This window comes from Ursus arctos, unplaced genomic scaffold (assembly GCF_023065955.2).
Source record: "Ursus arctos isolate Adak ecotype North America unplaced genomic scaffold, UrsArc2.0 scaffold_11, whole genome shotgun sequence".
NCBI lineage: Eukaryota > Metazoa > Chordata > Mammalia > Carnivora > Ursidae > Ursus > Ursus arctos.
In genome coordinates this window covers 45,897,877-45,913,122 of record NW_026622775.1, presented here as the reverse complement: position 1 = coordinate 45,913,122, position 15,246 = coordinate 45,897,877, and positions in this window count along the sequence as shown.

Genomic DNA, 15,246 nt, shown 5'->3' with positions numbered 1-15,246 from the left:
AGTTGCCTTAGGCTCAAAATAATATACCCAAATGGCATTTTGGGGGTGGTATGTTCGATCCCTTTCATAGACAGATGGTGGAAAAAGATATGCCAGTTACGTTGGATGCTCAAATCAAATAACCATTTTTCTCATTCTGATTCCGTACTTGGCAAGAAACTTTCTGTTCAGTTGGCTTTCCATGTAGCACACTTCCAGGGACGGGATGCTGCAGAAGGGCCACATTGCAGAGGCTCTCATTAAAACTAATGTACAACGATGTATACTTGTCTCTTCTGAGTTGACAGGTTAACTCAGAATTGCTGAGGCCAGTGTGTCTAAGGTCCCTACGACTTTTAGTTTCTGTGCTTTCAGGACTGAAATCCAGAATCCAACTGTTGTAGAATCACTGAGACTAATGCCATCTGTGGACACACAAGGTGGGGCAGCTTGCAAGCATTGACCTGATGACACCCTCTTTCTATTATTTCGTTCATTCTTTGAACTTCTGTAGGGATGATTTTCTCTATTTTACAAATCAAGAAGAAATGGAAGTTTAAAAGCTATAATATGCTAAAATTTACTCAGATGAGAAGTGGCAGGACTGGAGTTTAACCAGGTCTATAAAGTGTCAGAGCCTATTCTTATCAATCATTACATCGTTTACCCTTTCATAAGCAGTACTGAGGAATCTAGAAGCAATAAGCAACTAAGTCACTACAAATTATTATTCCATGTTCAATTTCATCATGCAATTATTGACCTTTGATGTAGTATAAGGAAAGCTCAGTTGCTATGTATTATGAAACAAACAAAAGTAAATATCCATCAGAGAAAATAGAATTTATAAAAATCCTAAATAATATAAACACAAGTGTATGATTTCACGTCTTAATCCTGTTTCACTTTTGCAGCAAAGATACTCAGAATAACTATTAATTTGACTACTAGTTACATTTATATTTTGTAGGATAATGATGTAACCAAAGCTTTTCTCTTAAGTATACTTGATTAGAGCAATGAGAACCATAATAATGAGCACTTAATGTTACAACACATTAGTTTACATGATAATGTTTTCATTTGCATTATTTCCCTTGTCCCTCCAAATAACCATGTGCCAGACAGAGCTGATATTTAAAATTTTTATTTTTTATTGTGAAAACGGACTTTCAGATTGCTAGAAATGGTTCTCAGACCCTTTAAAAAGTCCTGGATATGGAATCTGGTACAAGGCAGTCAGAAAAAAAAATTATTTGGAGTTCTGACAGGTACATTCTCTTTCTTCTATTGTGACTTTGACATGCATCTGACACTACTTCATCATCCTAGCTGTTGTGGCTGTTTGCTTTGTCCCTGGCAACCTGGTTAAACCAATTTGGAGTTTGGCCTATTTCTGAGTTCATCTTGATTCTAATGACTGCTAATACACCTTGTGTTCCAGGCTCCCAGCTTAAGCATTCGTCCTCCTCCTCTTTGTGTGACAAATCTCTGGAGCTTTGCCATTCCCACTTCTGTGCTCTTCAGCAGTCTGGCAAATAGCGGGTCTTCATAATCGATAAAGAAACCGAGGCTTGGAGAAGTTAATTAAATTACCTAGTACCACATTAAATTATCTAGGTGGCAGGACTGGGATTTTAACTTTTGCCTCTCTGGCATCAAGCTGTATGTTCTTCCTATTAGCTGTTACTGAAAATTACAGTTATGTTCATAGTCTTTTTTTTTTTTTTAAAGATTTTATTTATTTATTTGACAGAGATAGAGACAGCCAGCGAGAGAGGGAACACAAGCAGGGGAAGTGGGAGAGGAAGAAGCAGGCTCACAGCAGAGGAGCCTGATGTGGGGCTCGATCCCACAATGGCGGGATCACGCCCTGAGCCGAAGGCAGACGCTTAACCGCTGTGCCACCCAGGCGCCCCTATGTTCATAGTCTTGAACATGACTATCTGCATGATGCTTTGCATTCATTCTAATACAAATTCTAATGTAAAATTCTAATACAAAGCTCCGCTTCCAAAGTTCAAGCAGAACCTCAACTATAACTGGTCCACATCTAAGAGACTAGTAGGGTTTTGTAAATTGTTGAAGCAACATTCTAAATCCAAATGGTCCAAGGATCATTTGCATTCTTTTTAGCTGTCCCTCATCAGCTCGTTGTTCCACTGAGTAGAAGCTGGAACACCCTCCCAGCGTGCACTATTTTAAAGCTCTGCCTATCACAGTTGTTTGCATAGGCGTATGGCATAAGTGGTCTGGCTACTGAAGGAATATGTGATCACACTGAAACAAGCTCTTTGCAAATCAATTCTATTAATTTCCTCTGACATTTTAATCTTTTTTTTCCAAATCTTTAAAATTTGTTAAATGTTGGCAGTACCACTTTTGGAATTCTATATTAAAGAAAAGTAGATCTCTCTTCAAATCATTTTTCCACTCAAAGAAGTTTGATCTCCATGTGAAAACTTTGATTCTCTTTGAGACTGGCTTCCTGTTGAGCCAACTGAAGGTAGATTAATTTTGTGCTTTGGAAAAGGACAGATTAAAAGAGTCAGTTGATACATTATTCTAATCACTAAACACACATTTCACATGAGAAAGGACATAAACTTAATAAAGCAATCCCCCGAGAGCAAAGCTTTTCAATGATTAACAAACACAACTTTCATAAATCTTGTAGAGCAGAATTCCTGAGCAAGACAAATAACCAAAGCAGGGCTTCTATTTGGCTCACCCAGTAGAAGTTAACTTTGGCCAAACTCTGAAGTCTTTTACATTTGTTTTCTGTGAAGACAAATACTTGAGGACATGATTTGATAGCTAGTTCGATTCATGTATGGGTTGACTGACTTTCTTTAGTGAGTTTTTTCATTCACAAACAATTTTTGTTTTTAGCCAGGGATTTGATTGTGAGCCTGTTAACTCTAAGTTGTGAAATAAAAAGTTTCCTCTTGTTAGAGGCAGTTCAGGCAATAGCATACTTGATTTCATTAAGTACAATACCTACTATGTCCCCCTAGTGATTATATACCAGCAGGCAATATTAGGGAGTGGATGGATTAAAAGTATGGATTCTGGGGCCAGACTAGCTGGGCTTGAACCCTGGCTCCATCCTTTGTTCGCTCTGTGTTCCTAGGCCAGCTGACCTCTTTGTGTCTCAGTTGTTTAACCTGTAAAATGGAGGAAAAATTGACAGTAGCTATATTATAGGCTTATTGGGAGGATACGTGTTAATATGTGAAAGCATTTGGGACGCAGATCGGTACATGGGAAATATGGTAAGCTGAATATGCAAGGTAACATGGCCACTTTAATTGAAAAGCCCATGGGCGCATGCACCCCAATGTTTATAGCAGCATTATCAACAACAGCCAAATTACGGAAAAAGCCCAGATGTCCACTGACTGATGAACGGATAAAGAAGAGGTGGTATATATGTACAATGGATTATTATTCAGCCATCAAAAAGATAAAACCTTCCCATTTGCAACAACGTGGATGGAACTAGAGAGTATAATGTTAAGTGAAATAAGGTAGTCAGAAAGATAAATATACCATTTCACTTATAGGTGGAATTTAAAAAGCAAAACTGATGAACATAGGGGAAGGGAAGGAAAAATAAAATAGGATAAAAACAGGAAGGGAGACAAACCATAAGAGACTCTTAACTGTAGAGAACAAGCTGAGGGTTGCTGGAGGGGGGGTGGGTGGGGGATGGGCTGAATGGGTGATGGGCATTAAGGAGGTCACTTAATGGGATGAGCACTGGGTATTGTGTGTGGGTAATGAATCACTGGAATCACTCTTGAACCCATGCTGCACTACATGTTAACTAACTTGAATTTAAATAATAATAAAAAAAACCCAGAAATGCATTGAATATATAACTATATGTACTGAGCTTGCCTCACACTATGTATTTTGCCCCTCGAACTTTTTTTTTTTCCTCTTGCTTACGGCTTTAGTAGGTCAAGTATGAAGTCTAGGCTGGCCCATTCCCTGAGATGGGTAAATTACTTAGAGCTGTGATGTCAAATATGATAATCATTAGCCACATATGGCTATTAAAATTAAAATTTATATTAATTGAAATAAAACAAAATTGAAAAATTCAGTTCCTTTGTCACACTAACCACATTTCAAGGGCTCAGTAGTCACATGTGGGTAGTAGCTACCATACTGGACAGTGTGATAATAGAACATTTCTAACTTTGCAGAAAGTCCTACTGGATAGTGCTGATAGAGAGTTTGGTAGTGTGCTATCTTTCTTGTTCCATTCTAACATGTAGCTAATATAAATAGCTTCTAACTTACAAGTGAGATGTATTCTGAAAGTTCATTTGCAAGTCAGTGGGGACTTTGAATAAAACTCCCTGTGGACCAATACCATTAAGATTACAGAAACAGAAAGCATATGAAGAGACAAATGGCTAACAAACATAAGGAAATGTTCAAGCTTATTAGAAATGGAAATTGCAACAATGAGCTTAGTTTTGATGATATGACTGGAAAGATTAAAATAGTGGTCAGGTACAATGCTGGTAAGTGTGCAGTGAGGCAAATGCATGTGGGTATGTATTTTTGGTAGAACTTACCTTTAAAGCATTTTGGCAATACGTATTAAAAGTCTTAAAATTGTTTATACTTTTTGGTCCTGTAATTTGCCTTCCAAGACTTTAATATAAGAAAATAGAGATGCTTACAAGATTCAGTACAAAGTTGCTCTCAACAGCATTAACTATAGTAATAACTGGAAACAACCAATCAGGAGAGGGTTAGCTCAGTTATGACTTTGACATACTGGAACACTGTATATTCACTAAAATGTTTTTGTAACATATTTGAGAATGTAGGAAATACACTTGTAGAAATAAATGAGAAAATGATATTTAATACTGTATAGTATGATTAAATAATTAAAATATCCTTGGGAAGCACTTGAAAATTAACCAACATATTAACAGTAGTTCATCTGTTTTATGGGATGGTGTGTGAGTTTTTATACTTTATATTTTTGAGTTGTCTACAGTGTACATGTGTTCCTTCTTTCAGAAAAAAAATGCAAGAGTACCTCAAAACTATTTAGTGTAAATTATTGGTAGTGAACCTAATAGCATAAATACAACTAATCAAATGAAAACAGTCAATAACCATTGGACACATCATCTGTACTTTGTCCTGCATGAGATGCTTAGGTTAAAAAATAGAACTGAACAATGCATAAAATTAATGGAGCATGAATAATTAATCTGATTAGGGTTGTCAAAGGAGATACAGACATATCCTGCTAGGTTATCCTGTGGAAACAAATACACCCCAAATCATAGCTACTCACAACAAAGATTTATTTCTGTTCATGTTACATGTCCCTTTTAGGCTGGCTGTAGCTGTGATCCATGTCCTTTTCACTTGAGGACTGAGGAAGGAGCCCCCATATGGAATATTGCTGATCTTCCTGGCATAGAGAAAAAGAAGGTGGAAGCACTAATGGCCTTAAAGCTTCTGCTCTGACAGAGCTTCACTCCATTTACATTACCTTGGCCAGTGCAAGTCACATGGCTAAACTTGAAGTCAGTGAAGTAGGAAGTACAACATTTCTACAGGAGAGGCCAGAAGTGGAAGTGATTGGATACTTTGATGTTATCACATTCAGCCACACTCACCCAGACGTGGGATTTAAATTCTCTAGATAAGGCTCAGGAAGCTGTACCTTAAACAGTGCTCTTTAAAAAATTGATGAATCCAAAGAGGGGACCCATATTTGGGAATAAATAAATTAGAATATACAAAAATTTATTATTACAATCTATGGTGATCAAGGGATCAAAGTAGAGTGATTATAGGTCCTAACTTGCTAAGGCTTACTAGTTGGCCCAATGTATTATCAAAAATTCCCCCTTTATTCTCCAAAGTATCCCAATTTATGTGATTAAATAATACGGCCACCCTAAGAATACGTCATTCTTTCCTGAAATAGAGAAGATATATACAGCTTCCCCTTCTTCCTTTCACATTTGCTTAGCTCAGTATATTCAGTATTTCCCTAGGCCAAGCATATAAGCAATATCTCTTTGGGTCCAATGGATGGTATTTCAGAGAAACTCTAGCCATGATATTCCCTTACAATTTACTGACACATTATTTCTAGGCATCTTCAGAGATAGCTTACATTTCCTCAAAAAGACAGTTCTCTTTGACCCTTTAATTATTGTGATCAACTGTATTACTGAGAAAATAATTTGCTGCCTCTCTCTACTGAACCACTTTCTACCAGGCATTTCTCTACTCAGCTGTCTCTGCTGAATGATTTTACTTTTTGCCCTGTTGCTATCAGGGTTGGCCAGGACACAGGCATTGACCAGTGAAAGGTGAGTGTGAGTGGAAGTAAGGGTGTCATTTCAGAAGTTTTAAGCACCATCACATGGTTCTGCTTTATCCCTTTTCTGTCTTACAGGAGAATGGAAGTTTCCAGATAGAAGCTGCTCCTTCAGCTTTGGTCCTAAAATGAAGAGTATGTACAACGTACCAGATTTCAAAGCAAGACAGAGACCCTGCTGAGTGAGTCACTGTGGTTCTGGGATTGTTTAGCGATGACTTAGTCTAAACTGAATGATGCAGTTTTCAGAGCTCTCCATTTCCTTTTTCTATTCCAGCTCTCTCTCATGGTCAGTCTCTGATACCATGAAGCTACATATGGTTCTGAAGAGCCATTGATATGTTGGATTAGAGGATGCTGCAACATTCCATATAGTGATAACTATACCAAAATGTCTTGCCTCATATCTTCTGGGCCAGAGGTATTGCTGTTATAAAAGCTAAGCTGTAGTGGACACATGATATTTTTGTTTGATGTGCCTCTTCCCTCCTTCACGAGGCGGTCTTTTTCTCTCTTCGTTCATGTTCTATTGGGAGTGCCACTCACAGATTCCTCCCTTCTCACATAGGAATTAACAGTCTACCCATTCATGGTATCTCATTCCCCCAGTCCAGTGATTGCTCCAAGGGTAAGCATGTGGCTGATGTGCTTTTTTGGGACTGATCAGTTTCTAGCTGACATAGAAGGCACTTTTCTTAAGAGATGTTGGAGCTAGAATGGTAGGTAGCTGGAGCTGCTTGTGAAGTCTCACTACCATGTGGAGATAGCCTATATAAGAATAGGGAAAGTAAAAGCAAGCAAGGATATGTAGGGCTGAAAGAAAGTCCTAGAAAATTTAGAGAAGCAGAGGGAGAAAGGAACAAGATGCGAGGAGGGAAAGAGACAGAGAACCCACCAATTCTGAACTAAGTCATGCCTGAATACCATTACACTTACTCTCTCCCTATTTATATAAATGAATAAATTTCTATTTATCTCAAGCGGGTTTGTATTGTTTTCTTTTCCCTTGAAATCAAAAGAGACTTAACTAACACATGAACTGTGTTAGGTGAAGCCATGCAGAAGTTATCCTGTGGCTTTTCCCGAAATTCTTTATTAGAAAGACCGAGAAATAGAGTGAAGGTAGCCACAGGGAAAACTGGAAATGCACCTATTGGGACCTCTTCTTTGCCAGAGAAAAGCAAGGAAAGGTGCAGAGGTGTCCTCTTTATTTTGTCTGATCTAGACTCTTAATCCAGAGAATCAGGCTGCTGAACGAAGTTGGAGAAACAGAGATTAATAGCCAGATGAACAGCTATGAGCTATATGCTTTCTGTTGGAGCCATGTCCATCTGTTGCTGGGTCATCTTCTTTCTCCGAATAGGAAATAACAGAAGATGAAAGGAGGTAATTCACTGAGACAGGAACACAGTAGACCTAAAAAATTCTGAAAGTGATTGCTGGAATTAAAGCTATAATTTACTAGCTCCAGCCCCTCCTCCACAATATTCTTGAGCAAATTGCATGTCTAAATATAACAGCCTCATTAAAATCATGATATTTAAAAAGGTCTAACATACGACCTTTCCTTAGTAGTACAAAACAGCAGGAAAGAAGTGTAGGAAGTAAATGGCAAATGAAAAATACACATAAGTAAAATGATTTCTCCAGTATGCAAGAAAATGAGACAATTCTTGGTTTCTAAATGTCATTTCCCAGTAAAAAGAACTAACCTCTTTGAAGAAAGGATTGATAATGGTTTGGGTGGGAGAAATAGAAGGTGAGTTAATGTACCAGAAAGCTAAGAAGTGCACAAAGACTGACGGAGGGGCATTGAGGGGCTCTCCCTGCTGGCTGACTCTGAGGAACTGAAGTATACAAACAACGACATTTACAACATATTTTGATACACTGAACAACAACAACAAGTTTCCAAGTCTATAGAAAAAGAGAGAAGGGAAGGAGCAGGAAAAATTTACTTCCACAGAAGAATACTGGGTAAAAAATATACAATTAATGATAGAATTACAAAATCACATTTTTTGCAGTCACTGATATAATTTATTCAGGCAGGGATCATCACTGGGTGCTACAGGCAATGGGTGAAAGTTAGCTGGGGAATAGGATATTTACAAACACTCAAAGTATTTTCTAATAATGTACAAGTCCAGTAGGAAACACTTTAATCAAATCATCAAACTCAGCACCTCTCTGGATAGGATACAATGCGAAGTCTACTACATTAACTATTGTATTCTGACAAAAATATCTAAATTGCAGCTATTCACAAGGAAATAATCAGACAAATCAAGATTATAGATTATTTTATAAGGCAACAGTCCTAGATTCTTTACTAAAAAAGTCAGTATCTCTAAAGATAAAAACAGCTAAGAGAGGGGACAGGTATAAATAAAAAGTCAGTAAAGAAACATAACTAAATTCAACGTGTAAGTATTGAATGGATCTGGATCAAAAAAAAAAAATGATAGGAAGCCATAAAGGACATTATTTTAACAATCAGGGTAATTTAGGGGCGCCTGGGTGGCACAGCGGTTAAGTGCCTGCGTTCGGCTCAGGGCGTGATCCCGGCGTTATGGGATCGAGCCCCACATCAGGCTCTTCAGCTATGAGCCTGCTTCTTCCTCTCCCGCTCCCCTTGCTTGTGTTCCCTCTCTCTCTGGCTGTCTCTATCTCTGTCGAATAAATAAATAAAATCTTTAAAAAAAAAAAAAAGAAAGAAAGAAAGAAAATGGATGAAGTGGGCTTCCAGAAAAGCAACTGACCGTTATTTAAAAAAAACAAAAAACAAAAAACAAAAAAAACCAATCAGGGTAATTTAAATATAGGCTGTCAGACAGATACTGCTGTGTAATAAATTCAAATTCAGTGGCTTAAATAATTATTATTTCTCTGGGTTCTGTGGATGGGTTGGGATGTTCTACTGATATTGTTAGTACTCTCTCAGGCAGCTAGAGGGAAATACTGGATTCCCTCCAAGACCCACAGGCACTTTTATTTTCTAGAGGGCCAGACCAGTGTCCTCAGTGGCACCAGCAGCCTTCCATGAGGACAGGCCCCAGTCAGCATATGCATATCTAGTCTCTGCTTGTCGTGGGCTCTTTTGTTGATGTCTCAGATGTTCGCGGTGGCCATCAATGTAACAATCAACCACAAGTGTCATATTAAATAAAGGTTTTGGATCAACGTTAGACTTTTTGGCTCTGTTAATGATATTATAGATTATACAGCACAATATTCTAGTCTTCAACAATAAAGGCTGAAGTCATTGAAATAATGTGACATGATTTGTTTCATGATTGGTGGAATTTACCTTTCAGGAACTCTAGGGAGGAAGGGCAGGAGACAGGGAGGAGAGGGAGACAGAGAGACAATAAGAGAGAGAGAGAGAGCAAGTAAAGGGAGCAAAATGTTAACAATTATTAAAGTTGGATGAGGGGGAGACAGACATTTTCAAATTTTCAAACCTGTGTTTGTTGCACAAATTTTTAGTATGTTTGATACTTTGCAAAATAAGACTTGGTGGAGTTCAAAAGAACGCTGGCAAGCTTGTGAAGAGCAAGCCCACACCTTTTTCACCTCTCAGATCCTTGATTCAGGAGGCCTGGGATCTGCCTGTGTGACAAGAACCGAGCTGACTCTATTAGTCTCTGGTTCACACTTTTAGAGACACCACACCACACCATACACGTTGTAACTACAAGGACAGAGGGTCAGAAAATACAGGTTAAACAGGAAAAGAAGGAGAAAGGGAAGTTACGAAAAATGAAAAGGTAACATAAAATATGATGGAACAAATGAAACCAAACAGCGTTTGTAGGGATAATGATAAATAGCATAACCTCACTGGTTAGATAAAAAGACTCACATTGGATCAAAAAGCAAAGTTCAGCTATACGCTATAAGCAACTCATGTAAAGTTAGGTCAAATAGTGCATTCAAAAGACCCAGTGGAACTTTATAAAGATAAATTTTACCTTCTGTAACGAAGATGCAACTGGAATAAATTTTTCTGAACTAAGTAGTATGACATCAGAATTCAAGAAGCAAACCTGCAAGAAATAGAAAAGGAAGTGAATAGAAAAATAATCCTTTCAGGAAACATTAACTGACAGATTAAATTTTAAAAATAACTATTTGGTTTAAATGATGTGAAAGAGATAATAAATAAGGTTGATTTGATTTGTGTATGCAGAATTTAAACACCTGAGAACAGTCATGGCATCTTACCATCAAGCTTCTATTACACATTTGTAGAAATTGATCCTATCTTAGTGCACAAAAATGCTTCAATGACTTTTAATAACTAGAAAGAATATGGATTTCATTAATTTTATGAAGAATAAAAACTATAAAAATAAAAATTTAAAAACTTTAACCACCTGGAAATTTTGAAGATTTATTTATTTATTTGAGAGAGAGAGAGAGAGCATAGGGGAAGAGCAGAGGGGGAGGGGGAGAGAGAGAATCTCAAGCAGACTCCCTGCTGAACACAGAGCCAGACGCAGGGCTCCATCTCCCTGAGATCATGACCTGAGCCGCAATGAAGAATCAGACGCTTAATTGACTGAGCCACCCAAGTGTCCCTAACCACCTGGAAATTTTAAAATGCTATCTTAATTATTCTTGTGTAAAACAGAATATGTTAACTGGTAGTGCAGAATATCTAGAAAATGAAAATAAAAACTATATATATCAGCTAAAGCTATATTCATAGAAAAATTAATAGATGTAAGTACTTTACGAGATAGAATAAAATATTAATTTAAAAACTTAACTCATTAAAAATAAAGAGGATTAAAATGATTAAAACAGAAATATAAAAGACAAATAATAGAATTGATAAGTAAAACCAGGAACTGTTTTTTTCCCCAAGATCTGGTATTTTAAACCAATAATAATAAACTATAAAACCATGCAGTAGCACAACCAAAATACTAAAAAATTTGAAAGATGTCAGTCGTCCCTGAATTAAATTTACAGATTTAGCTGGTGTCCAATCAAAATACCAATAGATGGGAGTCCCTGGGTGGCTCAGTTGGTTAAGTGACCAACTCTTGATTTCTGCTCAGGTCTCATGGTTCTGAGATCAAGCCCCACATAGGGCAAAACCCCCAAAACAAAAAACAAAAACAAACTAAGAGATGTATTGTGGCTGCTGTTTGTTTGCTTGGAACATGGTAGACTTATTCTACATTTATCTTGAAGTGTAAACATATAAGAATAACCAGAAATAACATGTAAGGGAAGAGGAGTAACTTTGAATAAGCTAACCAGTTTTAAGATGTACTACAAAGAGGTGCCTGGGTGGCTCAGTCGTTAAGCGTCTGCCTTCGGCTCAGGGCGTGATCTCGGCATTCTGGGATCAAGCCCCGCATCAGGCTCCCTGCTCTGCTGGATCCTGCTTCTTCCTCTCCCACTCCCCCTGCTTGTGTTCCCTCTCTTGCTGGCTGTCTCTCTCTGTCAAATAAATTAAAAAAAATCTTAAAAAAAAAAAAAAGATGTACTATCAAGACATAGGAAGTACACCTCTTGGTCCTAGCACAAAAAAAATGATTACATGATCCAGAGATTGACTCAAGTACCTATAGGAATTTAGCATACAATAAAAATATTTCAGAACATTGAAGAAAAGCAGAATTTATTCAACAAATGGTGCTAAGAAAATGTACGAGATTTTTGGAAAAATAACATAGGTAAGTCTTCACCTCTTGCTCTAAAATTAACTCCATATGAACTAACACTTTAAATATAAGATATGAAAATAAAATGTTAGGAAAAATCACAGAGGTTTATAAGAATTATTTTGATAGTGTGACCAAAATCTGTTAAAAGGGAACACTTGATATGTTTTACCTTGTAAGAATTAAATGTATAGGTGGTAATCATCAACAAAAGCAAAATGAAAAATAAACTAGGAAAAGTATTTACCAAAAAAGTACACCACAAGCAAAGAGATTAATTCCCTTAATATACAAAAGGATCCTACAAATTATCATTTAGGTCCCAAACTTCCTAGACAAAATTGTTAAGAAATAGGAACAAGAAGAAAGACCACAAGAAAGGCAATGCAAGGCATTGATAATACATAGAAAGAATTGATCAATTCTGCTCACAAACAAATACACACCTAAACCCCCCTAGATGTTTAGATGCCATTTTTAATCAAATCACATTGGTAAGTAATTAAGAAACTGATACAAATCATTTGGCAGTATATAGAGAAATCTGTTAGCAGGGTTAAAATACAATTACAACTTTTGCAGAGTATTATGGCAATATCTATCAAAATTTAAAATATGTATCTATCTTGTGATATAATAATTCTACTAGGAATATACCTTATAAACTTATACACAGAAATGCACAAAATACACATGCAAAGATATTAATGGCAGCATTTTATTTATTTTTTTAGTAATAAATATAAGAAATAATGTCTAATATCTTGTGTGTGCCTGTGTGTGCGTGTGTGTGTGTGTGTGTGTGTGTGTAAAAGATGAAAATTGAGAGATTGGGAGAGAATCAAGGTGCTATTTAATTTTCAGTTTTATACTTTTGTTTTTTTCATTGTTTTAAAATAAACTCGTTTTATTAGTAAACCAATTTTAAACAAAATCTATGTCCATTTCAGTGAGAATGTAGATGGGCATGGTAAGTTATGCTAAAAAACAACAAATTCTTGTTCTATAAAGAAATTTCTTTTAGTGTAGTTTAAACTCCAGCCAATATGAATAACAATCTATGTTGATGTGCTTCTCTCCCTCTTTCCCTTCCTTTCTCTCTCTCTCTCTCTTCCATGACTAAACTGCCTAAGAATGGGCCATAAGAAAAGCCCTGTTGGATTCTGAGAGACTTTTCTGAAAAGTTCGCCTGAATGAATAGTAAGTCAAACAGCTGGGCTACAGAACCCGGTAAAACCACACAAAAGCTGAGGGAAATTACGTTGTCTTCCTTTGATTTATGATTTTGAGACATCTTTTCAGGAGGAGAAATCAATCCCACAAAGCATTGAAGTTCAGAAATAATTAGACATGTTGAATTTTTGCAACGGTCACAGAAAAGAGATCCACATTTACATAAAATGGCGCAGCATGTAGAGAGAGCCTGGTTTCTGCAAAAAATCCCTCCTACAGGAAAGCATTCAATTCCAAGTTGCCTTCCAATTGCTCCCCCACCCCCTACATAAAATGCACAAAAAATCTCTTGGAATATATTGTGAGATTTAGCTTTCTATATACATTTTTTTACCACTTATTTAAGAAATCTGTCACGTTCCCATATAAAACTTAATGGTTTTATTACCCAAACAACACATATATGTGATTTTGAATTTCAGACCTGAGGTCCTCAATAAGAAGCATCACAATTAAGATGATACAAGTGAAGAGACAGGATTCAAAATGACTTTGGTTGAGTAAACGAAGAGAAATGAAGAAGGTTCTGGAAAATATCTCAGCTTATGATTTGAGTATTTTAGACATGTCCAACTTTCCTATCTCCATGGAATTTGCTTCTTGGTAATTTTCCACTAGGCATTTCAGAGCTGAAACAAACAGGATCGTTTGGTACCCGACTTTACATCAGACAGTTACCTTAGTAAAACATCATTCTGTACCCAGGAAATAGGAACTGAGGACACACCCTCCTTTAGCCAGTCCACCCGGTGATGGTAGGAAGCCATAAGAATCCATATTCAGAATCCATCCAATTACAGCAAATGATTATTTAATAGCCTATTGGGAAAACATTTCCGCCTTTGGGTTGCAAAAAGGTCTTCAAAAATAGCAGGTCAAATAGTCCCAGGTCTTTGTGACCTAAAATGTCTAATGAAGCTGAAGAAGAATTATTAGAGTATCTTAGAGAAACCTGAAGCCATTCAGCCTAATGATTAAGTAATGATGTCATTAGGTCAGAGAATAATGTGGCTGCTAGCTCCGTATTTATTCAGCCACATTCACCACTGTGGGTAGTCCTGGTTTTGAGAATTTTCCTATGCCCTGAAAGTTCTCAGGCAACACACTCTTCTGTTTACATAACTCTAAAAATGGATTTATTTTGTGATGTGTTCCACTTCTAGGAAATTAAATGATAAAGACTAAAAAAGTCATAAAGTAATAGAAACCCAAGACTGAAAAACAGATGTCACACTGAGAATTCAACTGAGACGTATAGGGTATTAGATAGAAAATAGTTTTCTTTCTTAGTTCAGATTTTTAAAAAATCCATAAATGGCAAAGTACAGTCATTTCAGAGGAGAGAATCAGGGGGGAAAAATAGAGAAAACAAGCCCAAACTTAAAAAAAAAAAAAAAAAGTTTACATTTTTCACAATTAAACCTGCACTGGCCTCTGGTGGTCAAAATTGAAAATGTGTTTTTACAGAGGAATTAAATGAATGATTATTTAATACACATTAATAACTAAAGGTGAAGCTACCAGATGCTTCATGTTGAGTGAATATTTCGTTTTAACTAACTCACTTGACTACAACATTTCTCCTAATTATTAAAGTTGAATGGCTTCTCTTTGGAAAGGTCACTATTGTTCTAAACTTTTCAACTGTAATTCAGGGGCTATAAATAGTAAGTGTTAGATGACACCACTGATATACTTGGGATTTAGGTATTCATGTATGTTACAATTTATGTAGAAATAATGGGAAAGACTATTTTTCTGGATTTCTTAGGCTACTTCATTTTAGGGAAGTAGGCTATGACTTATTTTATGCCTTATTTTATCACACACATTAAAATGAAAATTTTAAGAACACAGACAGATACCTGATTGTCAAAGAATATCAGGATATAGAATCTTAACCCAGCAACCAAACCTAGTGCCTTTGGTTACTGTATGCAAACATTAGACATATCTTAGGGTATTGATCCTTTTTTTTTT